The sequence below is a fragment of the Lagenorhynchus albirostris genome, chromosome X (assembly GCF_949774975.1).
Source record: "Lagenorhynchus albirostris chromosome X, mLagAlb1.1, whole genome shotgun sequence".
Taxonomy (NCBI): Eukaryota; Metazoa; Chordata; class Mammalia; order Artiodactyla; family Delphinidae; genus Lagenorhynchus; species Lagenorhynchus albirostris.
The window spans coordinates 98,033,658-98,050,380 of record NC_083116.1 but is presented as its reverse complement, the minus strand read 5'-3'; the positions used below and the strand labels follow the sequence as shown (position 1 = coordinate 98,050,380).

The following is a 16,723-nucleotide window of genomic DNA, read 5'->3' as shown; positions in this document are numbered from 1 at the left end:
GATCTTGTCTGTATAGTCTTGCTTCCACCATTTGTCCTAGGGTTCTATCCGTCCATGGTTTTTTCTTAAAATTTTTTTCTTAATAATCAATTTTAATTATAATAACGTTATTATACTTTACCTTCGTTCTTTCTTTCTTTCTTTCCTTCCTTCCCTCCTTTAGACAACGAATCATCCCAAATTGAGGAGGTGGTCTCTGACAGCAAGATTTATGATTTTTCCCTCTTTACCTCTTTTAGTGAAGGTGTATGTGTATGCTTCTGTGTAAGATTTTGTCTGTATAGCTTTGCTTCCAACATTTCTCCTAAGGTTCTATCCGTCCCTTTTTTTTCCCCAAATAAGAATTTTTTAATTCAATAACTTTATTATACTTTATTTTATTTTTACTGTATCTTCTTTCTGTCTTTTTCCTTCTTTCCCTCCTTCCTTCCTTCCTTCCTCCCTTTCTTTCCTTCTTGCCTTCTTTGCTTCTTTCTTTCTTTCTTCCTTCCTCCCTTCCTTCCCTCCTTTCTTTCTTTCTTTCCTCATACTTCTACTAATTCCCTCTACTTTTTCTCCCTTTTATTCTGAGCCGTGTGGATGAAAGGCTCTTGGTGCTCCAGCCAGAAGTCAGGGCTCTACCTCTGAGGTAGGAAAGCCAACTTCAGGACACTGGTCCACAAGAGACCTCCCAGCTCCACATAATATCAAACGGGGAAAATCTCCCAGAGACCTCCATCGTAACACCAGCACCCAGCTTCACTCAACGACCAGCAAGCCACAGTACTGGACACCCTATGCCAAACAACTAGCAAAACAGGAACACAACCCCACCCATTAGCAGAGAGGCTGCCTAAAATCATAATAAGGCCACAGACACCCCAAAACACACCACCAGACGTGAACCTGCCCACTAGAGAGACAAGATCCAGCCTCATCCACCACAACACAGGCACTAGTCCCCTCCACCAGGAAGCCTACACAACCCACTGAACCAACCTTAGCCACTGGAGACAGACATCAAAAACAGCGGGAACTATGAACCTGCAGTCTGCAAAAAGGAGACCCCAAACACAGTAAGATTAGCAAAATGAGAAGACAGAAAAACACACAGCAGATAAAGGAGCAAGATAAAAATGCACCAGACCTAACAAATGAAGAGGAAATAGCCAGTGTACCTGAAAAAGAATTCAGAATAATGATAGTAAGGATGATCCGAAATCTTGGAAATAGAATGGACAAAATGCAACAAACAGTTAACAAGGACCTAGAAGAAATAAAGATGAAACAAGCAACGATGAACAACACAATAAATGAAATTAAAAGTACTCTAGATGGGATCAATAGCAGAATAACTGAGGCAGAAGAACGGGTAAGTGACCCAGAAGATAAAATAGTGGAAATAACTACTGCAGAGCAGAATAAAGAAAAAAGAATGAAAAGAACTGAGGACAGTCTCAGAGACCTCTAGGACAACATTAAACGCACCAACATTCGAATTATAGGGGATCCAGAAGAAGAAGAGAAAAAGAAAGGGACAGAGAAAATATTTGAAGAGATTATAGTTGAAAACTTCCCTAATATGGGAAAGGAAATAGTTAATCAAGTCCAGGAAGCACAGAGAGTCCCATACAGGATAAATACAAGGAGAAATACGCCAAGACACATATTAATCAAACTGTCAAAAATTAAATACAAAGAAAGCATATTAAAAGCAGCAAGGGAAAAACAACAAATAACACGTAAGGGAATCCCCATAAGGTTAACAGCTGATCTCTCAGCAGAAACCCTACAAGCCAGAAGGGAGTGGCAGGACATACTGAAAGTGATGAAGGAGAAAAACCTGCAGCCAAGACTACTCTACCCAGCAAGGATCTCATTCAGATTTGATGGAGAAATTAAAACCTTTACAGACAAGCAAAAGCTGAGAGAGTTCAGCACCACCAAACCAGCTTTACAACAAATGCTAAAGGATCTTCTCTAGGCAAGAAACACAAGAGAAGGAAAAGAAATATAATAACGAACCCAAAACAATTTAGAAAATGGGAATAGGAACATACATATCGATAATTACCTTAAATGTAAATGGACTAAATGCTCCCACCAAAAGACACAGATTAGCTGAATGGATACAAAAACAAGACCCTTATATATGCTGTCTACAAGAGACCCACTTCAGACCTAGAGACACATACAGACTGAAAGGGGATGGAAAAAGATATTCCATGCAAATGGAAACCAAAAGAAAGCTGGAGTAGCAATTCTCATATCAGACAAAATAGACTTTAAAATAAGGACTATTAAAAGAGACAAAGAAGGACACTACATAATGATCAAGGGATCGATCCAAGAAGAAGATATAACAATTGTAAATATTTATGCACCCAACATAGGAGCACCTCAATACATAAGGCAAATACTAACAGCCATAAAAGGGGAAATCGACAGTAACACATTCATAGTAGGGGACTTAAACACCCCACTTTCACCCATGGACAGATCATCCAAAATGAAAATAAATAAGGAAACACAAGCTTTAAATGATACATTAAACAAGATGGACATAACTGATATTTATAGGATACTCCATCCAAAAACAACAGAATACACATTTTTCTCAAGTGCTCATGGAACATTCTCCAGGATAGATCATATCTTAGGTCACAAATCAAGCCTTGGTAAATTTAAGCAAATTGAAATTGTATCAAGTATCTTTTCTGACCACAACGCCATGAGACTAGATATCAATTACAGGAAAAGATCTGTAAAAAATACAAACACATGGAGGCTAAACAATACACTACTTAATAATGAAGTGATCACTGAAGAAATCAAAGAGGAAATCAAAAAATACCTAGAAACAAATGACAATGGAGACACAACGACCCAAAACCTGTGGGATGCAGCAAAAGCAGTTCTAAGGGGGAAGTTTATAGCAATACAAGCCCACCTTAAGAAGCAGGAAACATCTCGAATAAACAACCTAACCTTGCACCTCAAGCAATTAGAGAAAGAAGAACAAAAAAACCCCAAAGCTAGCAGAAGGAAAGAAATCATAAAAATCAGATCAGAAATAAATGAAAAAGAAATGAAGGAAACAATAGCAAAGATCAATAAAACCAAAAGCAGGTTCTTTGAGAAGATAAACAAAATAGATAAACCACTAGCCAGACTCATCAAGAAAAAAAGGGAGAAGACTCAAATCAGTAGAATTAGAAATGAAAAAGGAGAGGTAACAACTGACACTGCAGAAATAAAAGAGATCATGAGAGATTCCTGCAAGCAACTCTATGCCAATAAAATGGACAATCTGGAAGAAATGGACAAATTCTTAGAAATGCACAACGTGCCAAGACTGAATCAGGAAGAAATAGAAAATATGAACAGACCAATCACAAGCACTGAAATTGAAACTGTGATTAAAAATCTCCCAACAAAGAAAAGCCCAGGACCAGATGGCTTCACAGGCGAATTCTATCAAACATTTAGAGAAGAGCTAACACCTATCCTTCTCAAACTCTTCCAAAATATAGCAGAGGGAGGAACACTCCCAAACTCCTTCTACGAGGCCACCATCACCTTGATACCAAAACCAAACAAGGATGCCACAAAGAAAGAAAACTACAGGCCAATATCACTGATGAACATAGATGCAAAAATCCTCAACAAAATACTATCAAACAGAATCCAACAGCCCATTAAAAGGATCATACACCATGATCAAGTGGGGTTTATTCCAGGAATGCAAGGATTCTTCAATATACGCAAATCTATCAATGTGATAAACCATATTAACAAATTGAAGGAGAAAAACCATATGATCATCTCAATAGATGCAGAGAAAGCTTTTGACAAAATTCAACACCCATTTATGATAAAAACCCTGCAGAAAGTAGGCATAGAGGGAACTTTCCTCAACATAATAAAGGCCATATATGACAAGCCCACAGCAAACATCATCCTCAATGGTAAAAAACTGAAAGCATTTCCACTAAGATCAGGAACAAGACAAGGTTGCCCACTCTCACCACTCTTATTCAACATAGTTTTGGAAGTTTTAGCCACAGCAATCAGAGAAGAAAAGGAAATAAAAGGAATCCAAATCAGAAAAGCAGAAGTAAAGCTGTCACTGTTTGCAGATGACATGATCCTATACATAGAGAATCCTAAAGATGCTACCAGAAAACTACTAGGGCTAATCAATGAATTTGGTAAAGTTGCAGGATGAAAAATTAATGCACAGAAATCTCTGGCATTCCTACACACTAATGATGAAAAATCTGAAAGTAAAATCAAGAAAACACTCCCATTTACCATTGCAACAAAAAGAATAAAATATCTAGGAATAAACCTACCTAAGGAGACAAAAGACCTGTATGCAGAAAATTATAAGACACTGATGAAAGAAATTAAAGATGATACAAATAGATGGAGAGATATACCATGTTCTTGGATTGGAAGAATCAACATTGTGAAAATGACTCTACTACCCAAAGCAATCTATAGATTCAATGCAATCCCTATCAAACTACCACTGGCATTTTTCACAGAACTAGAACAAAAAATTTTGCAATTTGTATGGAAACACAAAAGACCCCGAATAGCCAAAGCTATCTTGAGAACGAAAGAAGGAACTGGAGGACTCAGGCTCCCTGACTTCAGACTATACTACAAAGCTACAGTTATCAAGACGGTATGGTACTGGCACAAAAACAGAAAGATCAATGGAACAGGATAGAAAGCCCAGAGATAAACCCATGCACATATGGACACCTTATCTTTGATAAAAGTGGCAGGAATGTACAGTGGAGAAAGGACAGCCTCTTCAATAAGTGGTGCTGGGAAAACTGGACAGTTACATGTAAAAGTATGAGATTAGATCCCTCCCTAACACCATACACAAAAATAAGCTCAAAATGGATTAAAGACCTAAATGTAAGGCCAGAAACTATCAAACTCTTAGAGGAAAACATAGGCAGAACACTCTATGACATAAATCACAGCAAGATCCTTTTTGACCCACCTCCTAGAGTAATGGAAATAAAAACAAAAATAAACAAATGGGACCTAATGAAACTTCAAAGCGTTTGCCAGCAAAGGAAACCATAAACAAGACCAAAAGACAACCCTCAGAATGGGAGAAAATATTTGCAAATGAAGCAACCGACAAAGGATTAATCTCCAAAATTTACAAGCAGCTCATGCAGCTCAATAACAAAAAAACAAACAACCCAATCCAAAAATGGGCAGAAGACCTAAATAGACATTTCTCCAAAGAAGACATACAGACTGCCAACAAACACATGAAAGAATGCTCAACATCACTAATCATTAGAGAAATGCAAATCAAAACTACAATGAGATATCATCTCACACCAGTCAGAATGGCCATCATCAAAAAATCTAGAAACAATAAATGCTGGAGAGGATGTGGAGAAAAGGGAACACTCTTGCACTGCTGGTGGGAATGTGAATTGGTTCAGCCACTATGGAGAACAGTATGGAGGTTCCTTAAAAAACTACAAATAGAACTACCATATGACCCAGCAATCCCACTCCTGGGCATATACCCTGAGAAAACCAAAATTCAAAAAGAGTCATGTACCAAAATGTTCATTGCAGCTCTATTACAATAGCCCGGAGATGGAAACAACCTAAGTGCCCATCATCGGATGAATGGATAAAGAAGATGTGGCACATATATACAATGGAATATTACTCAGCCATAAAAAGAAACGAAATTGAGCTATTTGTAATGAGGTGGATAGACCTAGAGTCTGTCATACAGAGTGAAGTAAGTCAGAAAGAAAAAGACAAATACCGTATGCTAACACATATATATGGAATTTAAGAAAAAAAATGTCATGAAGAATCTAGGGGTAAGGCAGGAATAAAGACGCAGACCTCCTAGAGAACAGACTTGAGGTTATGGGGAGGGGGAAGGGTGAGCTGTGACAGGGCGAGAGAGAGTCATGGGCATATACACACTAACAAACGTAGTAAGGTAGATAGCTTGTGGGAAGCAGCCGCATGGCACGGGGATATTGGCTCGGTGCTTTGTGACAGCCTGGAGGGGTGGGATAGGGAGGGTGGGAGGGAGGGAGACGCAAGAGGGAAGACACATGGGAACATATGTTTATGTATGACTGATTCACTTTGTTATAAAGCAGAAACTAACACACCATTGTAAAGCAATTATACCCCAATAAAGTTGTTAAAAAAAAAAGAAAACTGAAATCATATCAAGCATCTTTTCCAACCACAATGCTGTGAGGCTAGAAATCAACTGCAAGAAAAAAAACTCCAAAAAACACAAACATGTGGAGGCTAAACAATATGCTACTAAACAACTAATGGATCACTGAAGAAATCAAAAAATACCTAGAGACAAATAAAAACAAAAGCACAATGATCCAAAATTTACGGGATGCAGCAAAGCTGTTCTAAGAGGGAAGTTTATAGCGATACAAGCTTACCTCAGGAAACAAAAAAAATCTCAAATAAACAACCTAAGCTTATGCCTAACGCAACTAGAGAAAGAAAAACAAAACCCAAAGTTAGTAGAAGGAAAGAAATAGTAAAGATCAGAGCAGAAATAAATGAAACAGAGATTTAAAAAAAAAACAGAAAAGATTGATGAAACTAAAAGCTGGTTCTTTGAAAAGATAAACAAAATTGATAAACCTTTAGCCAAACTCATCAAGAAAAAAATGGAGAGGGCCCAAACTGATAAAATCAGAAATGAAAAAGGAGAAGTTACCACCAACACCACAGAAATACAAAGGATCTTAAGATTACCACTAACAACTATATACCAATAAAATGGACAACCTGGAGAAATGGACAAATTCTTAGAAAGGTACACTCTCCCAAGACTGAACCAGGAAGAAATAGAAAATATGAACAGACCAATTACCAGTACTGAAATTGAAAATTTGATTAAAAAACTCCCAACCAACAGAAGTCCAGGACCAGATGGCTTCACAGGCAAATTCTACCAAACATTTAGAGAAGAGTTAACACCTATCCTTCTGAAACTATTCCAAAACACTGCAGAGGAAGGAATACTCCCAAACTCATTTTATGAGGACACCATCACCATGATACCAAAACCAGACAAAGATACCACAAATCAAGAAAACTACAGGCCAATATCACTGATGAACAGAGATGCAAAAATCCTCAACAAAAGACTAGCAAACCGAATCCAATAATACATTAAAAGGATCATTCACTGTGATCAAGTGGGATTTATCCCAGTGATGCAAGGATTTTTCAATATCTGCAAATCAATCAGTGTGATACATCACATCAACAAATTGAAGAATAAAAACCATATGATCATCTCAATAGATGCAGAAAAAGCTTTTGACAAAATTCAACACCCATTTATGATACAAATGCTCCAGAAAGTGGGCATAGAGGGAACATACCTCAACATTATAAAGGCCATATATGGCAAACCTACAGCCAACATCATACTCAACGGTGAAAAGCTGAAAGCATTTCCTCGAAGATCAAGAACTAGACAAGGATGTCCACTCTCACCACTTTTATTCAACATAGTTTTGGAAGTCCTAGGCACGGCAATCAGAGAAGAAAAAGAAATAAAAGGAATCCAAATTGGAAAAGAAGAAAAACTGTCACTGTTTGCAGATGATATGATACTATACATAGAAAATCCTAAAGATGCTACCAGAAAACTACAAGAGTTCATCAATGAATTCAGTAAAGTTACAAGATACAAAATTAATACACAGAAGTCTGTTGCATTTCTATACAGTAACAATGAAATATCAGAAAGAGAAATTTAAAGCAATAATCCCATTTACCATAGCATCAAGAAGAATAAAATACCTAGGAATAAACTTACCTAAGGAGGCAAAAGACCTGTGCTCTGAAAACTATAAGATGCTGATGAAAGAAACTGAAGATGAAACAAACAGATGGGAAGATGTACCATGTTCTTGGATTGGAAGAAATAATATTGTCAAAATTACTATACTAACCAAGACCGCGACGAAGATCCCATATGCCACAACTAAGACCCGGCACAGCCAAAATAAATAAAATAACAAATAAATAAATAAATATTAAACAAACAAAACAGAAACAGTCTCACAAACTTAGAGAACGAACTTATGGTTACCAGGGGGGACAGGGAAGGTGGGAGGGGCAAGACAGGGGCAGGGGATTAAGAGGGACAAACTACTATGTATAAAATACATAAGTTACAAGGATATATTGTACAACACAGGGAATATATCCAATATTTTATAATAACTATAAATGAAGTATAACCTTTAAAACTCTGAATCACTATGTTGTGTACTTGAACCTTATATAATATTGTACAACAGCTATGCCTCAAGAATATATATATATATCCATATATATATATACACACACGCACAAACACACGTGTGCAGAAGCTACAGTAATCAAAATAGTGTGGAACTGACATAAAAAAATACACACACAGACGAATGGAACAGAATAGAGAGGCAATAAATAAACTCACACACTTACGGTCAACTAATATTTGACAAAGGTGCCAAGTATATACAATGGGGAAAGGATAGTCTCTTCAATAAATGGTGTTGAGCAAACTGGATATCCACATGCAAAAGAATGAAATTGGACTCTTATAGTTTACTCAAAAGTCAAATTTTAAAAATGGGTTAAAGACTTACATAAAAGACCTGAAACAGTAAAACTCCTAGAAGAAAACACAGGGAAAAAAGCTTCTTGACATTGGCTTTGGCAATAATTTCTTAGATATGATACCAATAGCACAGGCAACAAAAGCGAAAATAGACAAGTGAGATTACATCAAAACAATCAACAAAATGAAAAGGCCATCTATGAAATGGGAGAAAATGTCTGCAAACCATAAATCTGATAAAGGGTTAATATCCAAAATATATAAGGAACACCTACAGCTCAGTAGCAAAAAAAAACAATGTGATTTAAAAATTGACAGAGGAACTGAATAGACATTTTTCCAATGAAGACATACTCATAGCCAACAGGTATATGAGAAGGTGCTCAATATCACTGATCACCAGAGAAATGCAAATCTAAACTACAATGAGATATCATCTCATAGCTGTTAGGATGGCTAGTATTTTTTTTAAAGTAATTTTTGCCGGGGTGTGGAGAAAAATGAACCGTTGCACACTATTGGTAGCAATGCAGCCACTATGGAAAAAAGTACAAACGTTCCTAAAAAATTTAAAAATAGAACTACCATGACCCAGCAGTCCTACTTCTAGGTATAGCAAAAAGAATTGAAATCAGGATCTCCGAGAGATACCTGCACTCGCATGTTCATTGCAGCTTTACTCACCATAGCCAATTCATGGAAACAGCCTAAATGTCTACCATTGGATGACTGGATTTAAAAGCGTAGTATACACAAACAGTGTAATATTATTTAGCTTTAGAACAGAAGGAAATCCTGCCATTTGCAACAACATGGGTGAACCTGGAGGACACTATGTTAAGTGACATAAGCCAGACACAGAAGGACGAAGGCTACATGCTACCGCTGACATTATGAATTTAAAATAGTCAAACTCATAGAAGTAGAATAGAATGGTGTTTGCCAGGAGCTGGGGGTGGGGAGGAAACAGGGAGGGATTAGTCAAAGGATTAAAAGTTTCAGTTATAAGAGATGAACAACTCCTAGAATAACAGCATAGAGCCTACAGTTGACAATACTGCATTGCCTACTTAAAAATTTGCTAAGGGTAGATCTTACATTAAATGTTCTTATCACAAGAATTAAGTAAGTAGGTAAACAAGTCAGTAAGTATCAATCAATCAATCAATCAATCAATCAATATAGGGCAGGAGGGAGAAAATATCTTCCCACAAAGAAAACTCCAGGTCTGGACGGCTTTACTGGTGAATTTTACCAAACTTTTAAGAAAGAGATAATACCAGTTCTACACAAAGTATTCCAGAAAACTGAGGGAAAAAAAAAAAGGTGAGGGAGGCATAATTCCCAAATCATTCTGCCAGGAGAGCATTACTCTTATACCAAAACCTAAAAAAGATATTAAAGAAAACTGCAGACCAATATCCCAATGAACATGTATAGAAAAATTCTAAACAAAATTGTAGCACATTGAATCCCACAATATATAAAAACGATAATATGTTTTAATTTGTAGGGTTTATCCCAGGAATTAGCATTTCTCTTCTACCTTGTACTGAAAGTTCTAGCCAGATCACACCAGAAGAGATAAAATGCGTCTACAACATGGCTGAATTTGATGATCGCTAAGCTACGTAAAACAAACCAGTCAGAAATGATCATATATTGTATGATTCTCTTTATATGAATATAAATAGGCATATTTATAGAGACACAACGTAGATGAGTGGTTGCCTATGGGTGGACGGGCGGGGGGCGTGGATGTTGGGGAGAAATGGAGAGTGTTAAAGGATACAGGGTTTCTTTCTGAGGTGATGAAAATGTTCTACAATTGATTGTGGCAATGGTTGCACAACTCTGAATATGCTAAAATCACTGAATTGTACACTTTAAATGGGCAAATTTTACGGTAAGTGCGTTATATCTCGATGAAGTTGTTATAAAAATATTTATGTCAATTATTTTTTTGTAAAAGGTATATTTTGTGTCACTTAGTTCTTCTGGGTCTTCCCCTAAGTATGGTTGATTGTAAAAGTAAATAAAATCCTTGTGCAGGTTAGCAAGAATTCTTTCGCCATTGCCTGTGTCACATTTTTTAAGTCAAGTTTCTTCAGGTTGTAACATTATACAAAGATTGTTTCAATTCCTTGAATTCTTAGGTCACTTGCTTGCCAGATAGTCATTTCTATTTGACAGAATAGTCATTTCTGTATATGTTAATATTTAAAAAATCTGTTTCCATAAGCAATTGTGTGCTTTACCTGGCTATGAGATTGCAAGCTCAAGTCACTGAAGGGAGTCTCCTCATTTTTAAACTTTTCATTGAAGTGTAAGAGGCGAACAGAAAGTGCTCGTATCACAAACGTGTTTTTGAAGATTTTTCACGAAGTAAACACATTCATTTCACTAGCACCAAGATCAAGAACATTCCCAGCTTCTCGGAAACTCATGTTCAGAAGAGAATGCTTTTTATTAACTGTGGTAGAAAACCACATAAACACGAAAATTATCATCTTAACTATTAAGCGCACATTTCAGTAGTACTAAGTATATTCACATTGTACTGCAACCAATCTGCAGAAATTTTTATCTTGCAAATTTGAAACGCTATACCCGTTAAACATCTCTGCATTTTTTTCTTCCCCCACCATTCTACTTTGTTTCTATAAATTTGATTATTTTAGATACTTTGTAAGTGGAATCATACAGTATTTGTCTTTTTGTGACTGGCCTACTTCACTTAGCATCATGTCCTCGAGGTTCATCCGTGTTGTAGCATGTGACGGGATTTCCTTCCTTTTGTTTTTTCCTTCCTTTTTAAGGATGAATAGTATTCTACTGTATGGATAGACCACATTTTGTTTATCCATTCATCCAGTGATGGACATTTGGGTTGTGTCCACCTCCTGGCTATCGTGAATAGTGCTACAATGAACATGGGAGTGCAGATAGGTGAATGTCTTTTAGTACCAGAAGTATCTAACGTTGACTGATGACAGTCATGTCAGGAACGTTCTAAAGGCTTTATCCCATTTAATCTTCACAGTGATATGAATTAGGAAGCATTCTCATTATCCCCATTTCACAGATTAATAAACTGAGCAACAAGGAGGTTAAGCAACTTTCCCAAGGTCACACCAGTGGAGTTGGGACTCGCAATGAATCAGTCTGGCACCAGTACCACACACTTAACCACCATGTTATATTGCCTCTTCTTTATTGTCTGTAATGATGATATAAAGTATCTCCTATGGAGTTTTGCTCATATGTGTGCTCATAAAATGTTCTGGTCTCCCACCTACACGCCCCTTTCATTAAAAAGATGAGGATTCCCTCTTGGAGCCCCAAATTTCTTTCAATTTGATTCATTTACAAACTGCAATATCATAAAGCATATTTATTAAGCACTCGACCTTCTACAGCTTCTTTTCTTGTTCTGGGCAAGCATTTCAGATATGGTGTATGTTGAAAAGAAATAATCAAAATTAGCTTCATGTACTCAATTCTATTAAAAGTTATTAGCAATTAATACAGAATTAAGGGGGACGGGAGTAATTAGCCCTCTTGCCCTGAAAATTAATAGGTCCTTTTCATTATACTCCTAAGGGGTATTTTACCCAATAACATTCCATTTCAGACTAACGTAAAATGAAAACTACGTTGTTTGAGAATGCTGGCTACAAAACGATTACAAACCACAAATCTCACAAAGATTAACGGGGAAGGAAGATCAAGCGGAACAACAAACTATTAATAATTCTAGACAGGATGAAGGTAATCAAATCAATGTGTCAATCATTCTACCAGAATCAAGACAGTATTTTTTGAGGGCATGGCCAGGCTTTTGTAAAGTAAGAGTTGATTTTTGTTTTTGTTTTTTGCGGTACGCGGGCCTCTCACTGTTGTGGCCTTTCCCGTTGTGGAGCACAGGCTCCGGACACGCAGGCTCAGCGGCCGTGGCTCACGGGCCCAGCCGCTCCACGGCATGTGGGATCTTCCCAGACCGGGGCACGAACCCGTGTCCCCTGCATCGGCAGGCGGACTCTCAACCACTGCGCCACCAGGGAAGCCCTGATATTGTTTTCTATAGGTTAAACTAGGCTTTCAGGAGTGGGTGATTTCTGGATAGTTACGAAAGAAATGAAATATGCTCCATAAATCCTAAGTTTAAAAATGTAAGAGCCTATATACAAAGATACTCTCTTCTTCATTTCTAGGCAAAACCGTCTTCGCGCACAAGGGGCCCAAAACTGCTCAAGGTTAAGAGTGTCAACAACTCCAAATGAACCACTAGGGGGCAGAAGCAGACAGAAGCTGACCAACAGGTTCCTCTCAGACCCCATTCACACTTGGAGTGACTTGAAAGACTACTGATAATTGTCTCCTATATATAAGTCGAATTTGAAAAATCATGTTTTCTTACTAAGAACCAGAAACCAAGATAAAATTGCCTAATCCCCTCTTTTCTGTTCTGATGCTTGAGTTACCATTTGGTAAGAAATACTGACCCAGGAGCCGTGAGAGCAGCCACATGAATACAAGGCACTACTGTTGTTTTCTGCTCCTCTTCCACTCCAGTTTTACAGTCCTTTTTATCCTGACAGCCACTTGGTTTACTCTGGCTTATGCGTGTGGTTGCCCCTCAATACTTGGCAACTTGTGCTCTCATCCCAGAAGCAACATCCAGACAAGTCTGATTATATAAGCAGCCCATTACCATACACGTTTAACCTATACCATAGTCATTTCCTAACAGGCATAGAGTCCATGCCTCCCACTCCCACTGTCACAGTGTGTTGAAATTTAGCCAGGAAAAGTTGCAAAGGAACAAATAAACAAGTACCCAATATATGTAGTAAAATATGGCATTGATGCCAATACTGAAAACTTCACCCCACATAAACCCACAGAAATATGTTTTATAAGGCAGCAGAGGCTGGATTACAAAGCACCCTGAACTGCACCCACATATCACTGTAATTGTCTATACGCTGAGGAGAAGTAAACACTGTTGATTTTCCGTTCGGCAAACTGGGCCCTTAAAATGTGTTAGACTAAAGATACATAAAATATGAACCCTGCCCTCACAGAGCTCAGTCGAGTTGGAAGACAGATACAGAAGAGGAAAGATAGCATAAATAGAATATTGCATTCTACGTGAAATCCCAGTGATTTGGATGGGGTATTGCTTAGCTAGGAGTGGGGGACTGAAATGCGAGGGATCTAAGTAAACGCTTCGCTTCCTGGGGAAGGACACCCAGAGTCCAGTGCTAAAGGATGAGTAGAGCTAGCCAGGTCAAGAGGAAGTGGAAGAGTGTTGGAGCCAAGGCAGGCGTTTGGAGCAAGAGACAAGGTAAGAATAGGATGGGTGTGGTGGTCCATGGGAGGGCAGGTACCATCATCAGTTCTGTGCTCACTGGGAGTTGGGGACACAGCAGGAAGAGTACCCAGGAACAGAGCTCTCTGGGCCCATAACAACAGGTTGAGAACTGGGGGTTTCACCGTGTAGGCAACGAAGCCCTGGGGAACTGTTTTGAACGGGGGAAACTGATCATTCTGGAAGAAATTGAGAAGCACGAGATTAAGGTCAGAGAGACTAGTTAAGAGGAGGCTACAATTATCCAGAGACGATGCCAACCTTAGGTAAGGCACTGAGAGTTGGGGTGGAAAGGGGTTACATTGGGGGGTTCAAATAGATAGGTTTTGGTATTTGAGGAGGAATCAAGGATACTCTTGGATTTCTAGCCTGGATGACTAAGAGGGCAGCGGGACCACCAGCGGAAACGGGAAACACAGGAACAGGGTTGGGGGACAGCAAGGGGTCTAGTTTTAGATAGGCTGTTTGAGATGCCTCAGGGCTGTCCATGTGCAGATGTCTGACAGACACATGCCTATCAGCCAGGTGAGTCTGAGTTGAGCTGCAGAGGTTGGTTAGGCCTCTTGTCACTGGTGGCAGAAAAGATGGAGTGGATGAGATTTTGCCATAGGATGAGTAGAGCAGAAGGGCCAGGACTGAACGGTCAGAGAACCCCAAGGTTGACGGGATAGGCAGAGGTCGTGGGTCATCAGGCTGGGGTAGAGAAGGAACGGTCACAATCAAGCACCTTGTGGAAGAAAGTGCCAACAAGGACCTCAGATTACAGGTTAGGAGCACCCAAGGTCCTACCCATAATGTTCAGTTAGTAATTACCTGAATGCTCAGCAGTGTGATAGGTCCCACACAGGAGGGGGCCACTAAGAAATCTACCACAGGACTCTTGACCTCAAGAGCCTTATAATCTAGGTGGGAAAACAAAACTCACTTCATATAAGCCTAAGGAAGAGCCAAAGAGATGGGGAGAGGCAAGGTCCAGAGGACCTTGTGGGAGTGAGGGAACCAAGACTTCCACGAGAAGCAGGACTTGGCTGACCTTGGGGGCCAGATGGGCCATAGGTGGAGATCCTCCTAAGAATGACAACTTGACAACAGAGGCCAAGAAGAGCACAATGTAATGTCTACTGTAGACGGAGCAGCCACTTCACATTTGACAACAGAGACAGGTGCTACTGGAAACGTAGCTCAAAGCTACGACTGAAACGGCCTGAATGCCCACCTGGGCGGTGCCGATTGTGTTTAAGGGGAGATGCAAAGTTCAGTGCAGGAAAAGGATTGCCTTCGTTAACAACAGCTGCGAAGTATGCATTCGCCACAGAGGGAGTAAGAAGAACTCTTTCTGACCTTCAGAGACAAATGAAAACTGTTTTTAAGAAATTAATACAATGCTGGTGTCTCTCTTATTTTCTACTTTTGAAATAGTCTGACAAATCAAATTTTTATTTTCAGAAAGCATAATTCCTGTGCTATTTTTAGTTGTTAAGTTTCCTGGTTACTGTTATTTCCTGCCTAACTCTCAAACTTGAGGAAAAATAAAATTGTACTTCAGTGAGCTTTAGCCTGTCAGATTCTATACACTTCATACTTTTATAGTAGTTTCTCCTCCTTCAGAGAGCCTCAGAGAAATCTATGCCCAGAATCTTCAGAAATCACTAAATATGGGTACTTTAGTCAAGTGAATGATAAACTGTGATATCAATGTGGTGCTGTATAGCAAAAGAACTTTCTAAAATATGATCGTATTTCACCCTTATTTAAAATCCTTAAGTTTTACAATTCAATAAAAGAAAGGCTAACAAGTTAATGGAAGAGTGGGTGAGGGGCATGAAAAGGCAGTTCAAAGAAAACAATTGCAAATAGCCATAAGCACATGAAAAATGCTTCTCACTCACTCTTATACTTCACTAACATTTAAAGACATGCATATAAAAACAGACGAATCACCGCTTTCACATCTGAAAGTATTTGCTATCATCCTCCACAGGTGAGGGTGTAGGGACTCTTGTCCGATGTTAATGGCAGAGTGTAAAACTGGTGCATCTTCTGGGAAGGACAATTTGACATTGGCTTTCACATTGTAAATCTGTGCCCTTCTTGACCCAGCAATTCTACTCCCAAATGTCTCCCACTGATATTGTTGCTCAAGGGTTTCAAGATGTGTGTAAAAGAATCTCCCCTGCAGCATTTCTGGTGAGTTTTTCTTTTTCAAAATAAAATCTCGGTCATCTAGTAAGAGGGGGGTGGTTAGACTGACTGTGGTATCTGCAGACACTGTTGTGGCCTTGGCCGTCGTCTACACCCTTTCAGACCCACTACATCCTCCCTCATAGACTCCCATTTGTTCCTGAAAGACTGGCCACTAAGTGAAGAGCTGTTTCATGAAAGAACACCTACATGAATCTTACTGGGTAAATTGTGTTGGGCTCTAAATCCAACTTCAAATACCCCAAAACATTTCGCAGATAGAATGAGAAATGACTTGAACTATGCAAACAAGTTTGTGTAAGTGATACTTAGCGTATAAGCGCTAAGCGATAGTATATCGATATATACTATCGCTTGTACTTCAGTGAGCTTTAGCCTGTCAGATTCTATACACTTCATACTTTTATAGTAGTTTATATGAAGTAGAGCAGAAGGGCCAGGACTGAACGGTCAGAGAACCCCAAGGTTGACGGGACAGGCAGAGGACGTGGGTCATCAGGCTG

General features: G+C 38.8%; 1 protein-coding gene across 1 annotated transcript in view; it reads left to right on the top strand.

The window, feature by feature from the left end:
* The window catches only part of TSPAN7 (tetraspanin 7), a 168,787-nt gene extending 155,684 nt beyond the window's left edge, over window positions 1-13,103 (top strand). The window contains exon 8 of the mRNA XM_060138696.1: window positions 12,859-13,103. The gene's annotated coding sequence lies outside the window, so the exon portion shown is untranslated. The remainder of the gene's footprint in view (window positions 1-12,858) is intronic.
* The last annotated feature ends 3,620 nt before the right edge of the window (window positions 13,104-16,723 follow it).